The following is a 4,665-nucleotide window of genomic DNA, read 5'->3' as shown; positions in this document are numbered from 1 at the left end:
GGGGACAAGGGGGAGAGGAAGGAAGGGGCTCAGTCTGGGAAGGCCTCCTGGAGGAGGTGAGCTCTCAGCAGGGCCTCGAAGGGAGGAAGAGAGCTAGCTCAAGGAGGAAATACAAATCCATCTGAGTCTGAAGACTCTGGCTGCACTCTATCAGAGCTCCTGTCTGTAGACAATCTCTGCAGACAATCAATCAATCAATCAATCGTATTTATTGAGCGCTTACTATGTGCAGAGCACTGTACTAAGCGCTTGGGAAGTACAAATTGGCAACACCTAGAGACAGTCCCTACCCAACAGTGGGCTCACAGTCTAAAAGAAGACTGGTCAGTGAGGCCTCAGGAAGCTCTCCTCAATCTCTTTGATTTTTGATGATATTGCTTTTGAGCGCTCAGTACTGTGTTTGTCCTCCGACAGTTCTGTGCTCTCCGTTACATTAGTCTCTGCCTCTCCTGGTTGGTCACTGTACAACACGGCAGAGGATCCAGCTTCATATTCCGAAATTTCAGGTAAGTTGCTGTCACCAGTTTTCTCCAATTTTTCAGCAGCCCACTTTTTTGCAGCTTCAGCAAGCTCTTTTTCACTGAGCCCGCTGGGTTTTTCCAAGACCCGCTGCCTCTTGGGTGCTTGTCTCTGGGACTCCGTGACATCCCCAACCTTTGAAGAAGGAACCGTGGTGGAGCTTGAAGGTGATGTATCCCTTGATGACGGTACAGAAGGCCTATCCTTATTTCCGCTATGCTGCGACTGGTGGAAAGAATAACTTTTGCTTCTTTCCGGAGAATAGCTTCTACTGCTAACGCTGGAGCCAGATCTGCTATGAGCAGCTTATGGGTGATTCCCTGAAGAAAGGAGCGTCTCTTTTATGAGGAAACCACTCTCCCGTGTAATGAGAAGAGTAGAAGATTTTTCGTCTAAAGCCATCTCTGCCGTCCCTGTAGTCAGACTGACGATGATCATCCCTTGGCCATCTATATCCAGAGTCATCGCCTCTGTGAGGTGGACCACTTCTTCGATCGTGAGAAAAAACTGCGGCCTTCATCACAGTCTCGGTGATCGAAGTGGCCATAATCATATCTGCTGTAGCCGTCTTCACCAGGTCTGTCTAGGAGAAGGGGTTTCTTAGGCACAACATTAACTACTCTATGGTAGTCGTCCTCAGAGTGAGTTCATGGAGGTAGTCGCTCTCTTGGAAGTCTTTCATACTCATACCGTCCATCAGACCACATAACACATAGTAAGTACCACATTGACACATTGACACATAGTAAGTACTTTAATGAATACCATTTAAAAATGTCACTTCTCTGTGCCTCAGTTGCCTCATCTGTGAAGGCAGCATTAAGACTGTGATCTCCATGTGGGACAGGGACTGTGTCCAACCTGATTAGCTTCTATCTACTCCAGTGTTTAGTGCAGTGCCTAACATGTAGTAAGCATTTTAAAGGTCGATAAGTAAGAGGGAAAAAGGTGATGGGAGTCTCTTGACGCTAATAACCAGAAATTGCTCTAGACTCTCTAGACGGTAAGCTTGTTGTGGGCAGGAAATGTATCTGTTTATTGTTACATTGTACTCTCCCAAGCGCTTCGTATAGTGCTCCACACACGGTAAGCGCTCAATAAATACAATTGACAAAAAAGGAGTGTGGTTGTGGTCAGGAAGACTTGGAAGTGGCAAGTGGAATCTGAACAAATAATGGATCTGAAAGACTTAATTCAGGGAGTTTTCAGCCCTGACTGGAAGCCCTCATGTGTGTCAGACCTTAGGGGAGAAAAACTAGGAGTCCGGCTCCCCAAATTAAGATGAAAATAATGGGTCCACCTCCAAAATGGGAAACCTATGGGATAATGGTCCTCAAGCGCTCCTTGGCTTATCTCCTTTTCATCCCCAAATTCAGTTTTTTTGCCCCCAAATCATCGATCGATCCTCCCGGTTCCTATCGGGTTTCTCGGAGGTTGCTGGTGTGGCCGGAAGCAAGTCAGAGTGGCAGAGCCGGAAACCTCCAGGATTCATCCAGTGCGGTCACTGTGAGAGGGATGGAAGAGGTGGTTGCAGCGATGTGGCTGGGGGGAATATCAGACACCCTCAATCTTTCCCATGATACTGTCTTAGGACAGGGCACCTGGAACAGGACAGGACAGTCCAGACAGTGTAATGGGTTGTGAGTTGGGCAGGCGGAGAGGGGGAGAGGGAGAGAGACAGAGACAGAGACAGAGAGACAGAGAGACAGGCACTGGTGTGGCCTAGTGGAAATAGCACAGGTCCGGGAGTCTGAGGAGCTGGGTTCTAATTTTTTTATGGTATTTGTTAAGCACTTATTATATGTCAAGTACTGTTCTAAGCACTGGGATAGATGCAAGTTTATCAGGTTGGACACATCCCTGTCCCATATGGGGCTCAAAATCTAAAATGGAGGGACGAGGATTTAATCCCCATTTTCCAAATGAGGTAACTGAGGCAAAGAGAAGTTAACGGACACACAGCAAGCAATTGGCAGAGTTGGGTTTAGAACCCAGGTCCTCTGCCTCCCAGGCTCTTCCTCTTTCCACTAGGCCACACTACCTCTGAGCAGCATGGCCTGTTCTACCACTTGCCTGCCATGTGACCTTGGGCAAGTTACTTACCTTCTCTTAGTCTCCGTTTCCTCATCAGCACAATGGGGGTTCAATGAAATCCGTCTTTCTTAGGCTGCTAGTCCTGTGTGAGACAGGGACTGTGTCTGACATGATTACCTTGTATCTACCCCAGGCTTAATACATATTAAATGATAATAATGATGATGATGGTATTTGGTAAGTGCTGACGAAAAACTGTTCTAAGCGCTGGGTGTTTAACACATATCGATATTATTATTTTATTATCATCATGACAATAATGATAGTAATAATAGTCTGTCAATAATAATAACAATAATAATAAAATAATGTGTGCATGTGTGTGTTTGTGTTGCCCCACAAGGGGGAGCCCATTACCCACCTCCCTGGAATTCAGATCACCCATAGTGAGCTAAATTTGAATTTTTGGTGATGCCCTTTATAGTATTCGGCATGAGAGGTGCTCAATAAACACTGTAACCTATTGTGAACTATTATTTGATGATTAAATCAAGGAGCGATTATAAGTAAAGCCCCGTCCCCAAATTCCTGCTCATCTAAATAGTAGGTCGATGCCACAAATTAACCACCACCTTCTCCATGACCTCTTCGTTTTGAAAACTGGTCTAAAACGTTCTCCTCTGGGCCCCACCAAGAAATGTCAGTCCCTGGTAGAGCGCCGCAAAGTCAGGCCATTTAAATGAGAAATGCGTATTCCAAATCGTCGGCCAGGTTCAAGGCAATGGAACAAACCGCACCCAAAAGGAAAAGAAAACCTGCCAATGTAGACCGTAGAAATCATGACATCAACGCTTAAGAACTTGAAGAGAAAAAATAATGCCTTAAAAAGCAGAGACTCAATCCCTTAGCTTGGTGCTGGTGCGACTATTTCCGAAATACCTAGATTGGAAAAATAGACGGTATCAGGAAAATGGAATTATTCCTTAAAAGTCGGAGTTTCCGTTGAAGGGTAGCTGTAGCCGGAGAGAGTCCAATGCTCTCAAAGGACACTGAGTGAAAGGTCAGGGATCGTTAGCATGCAATGGACCTTTATGACTATTTTTTCTGTCACTGAAACTTGGAAGTCTGACAGTTCCAGGATGCTGATGAAACCAGTCTTGATATTTTTCCGGGCCCAGCCCTGCCAAAGAATCTTCTGCTCATTTGCTCAGCTGGCTTCCGAGACAGCCATTCCCAGAAACACTTGCAGCGGGATGGCCCTCAACCTGGAATGCCCTCCCTCCACACATCTGCCAAACTAGCTCTTTTCCTCCCTTCAAAGCCCTGTGGAGAGCTCACCTCCTCCAGGAGGCCTTCCCAGACTGAGCTCCCCCTTTTTCCTCTCCTCCTCACCTCCCCATCGCCTCCCTGCCCTACTCTCTTCCCCTCCCCACAGCACTTGTATACATTTGTACGTATTTCTCTATTTTATTTGTACATATTTATTATATTTATTTTATTAACGATGTGTATATAGCTATAACTCTATTTATTCTGATGGTATTGACACCTGTCTACTTGCTTTGCTTTGTTATCTGTCTCCCCCTTCTAGACTGTGAGCCCGTTGTGGGGTAGGGATTGTCTCTATATGTTGCCGATATGTACTTCCCAAATGCTAAGTACAGTGCTCTGCACACAGTGAGCGCTCAATAAATATGATTGAATGAATGAATGAACCTGCAACCTGAATGTAATCAGTTCATGATTAAGTGAGCTTTCCCCTTACCTGAAGAACAAGAAATACAGTACTGCACTCTCCCAAGCACTTTGTACAGTGCTCTGCACAAAGTACGTGCTCAATAAATAGAGAAGCAGCACGGCTTAGTGGAAAGAGCACGGGATTGGGAGTCGGAGGATGTGGGTTCTATTGTTGGCTCCGTCACTCATCAGCTGTGTGACTCTGGGCAAGTCATTTAACTTCTCTGTGCCTCAGTTACCTCATCTGTAAAATGTGGATTAAGACTGTGAGCCCCACCTGGGACAACCTGCTTACCTTGTACCTACCTCAGCACTTAGAACAGTGCTTGGCACATAGTAAGCACTTAACAAATACCATCATTACTATTATTGATT

General features: G+C 45.7%; 1 pseudogene; it reads right to left on the bottom strand.

Moving 5' to 3' along the window:
- Positions 1 to 324: 324 nt before the first annotated feature.
- On the bottom strand, positions 325 to 1,226 carry LOC119942155 (annotated as a pseudogene).
- Positions 1,227 to 4,665: the final 3,439 nt, after the last annotated feature.

The sequence above is a fragment of the Tachyglossus aculeatus genome, chromosome 21 (assembly GCF_015852505.1).
Source record: "Tachyglossus aculeatus isolate mTacAcu1 chromosome 21, mTacAcu1.pri, whole genome shotgun sequence".
NCBI lineage: Eukaryota > Metazoa > Chordata > Mammalia > Monotremata > Tachyglossidae > Tachyglossus > Tachyglossus aculeatus.
The sequence above is the reverse complement of the archived record's forward strand: the minus strand, read 5'-3'. Positions and strand labels throughout refer to the sequence as shown.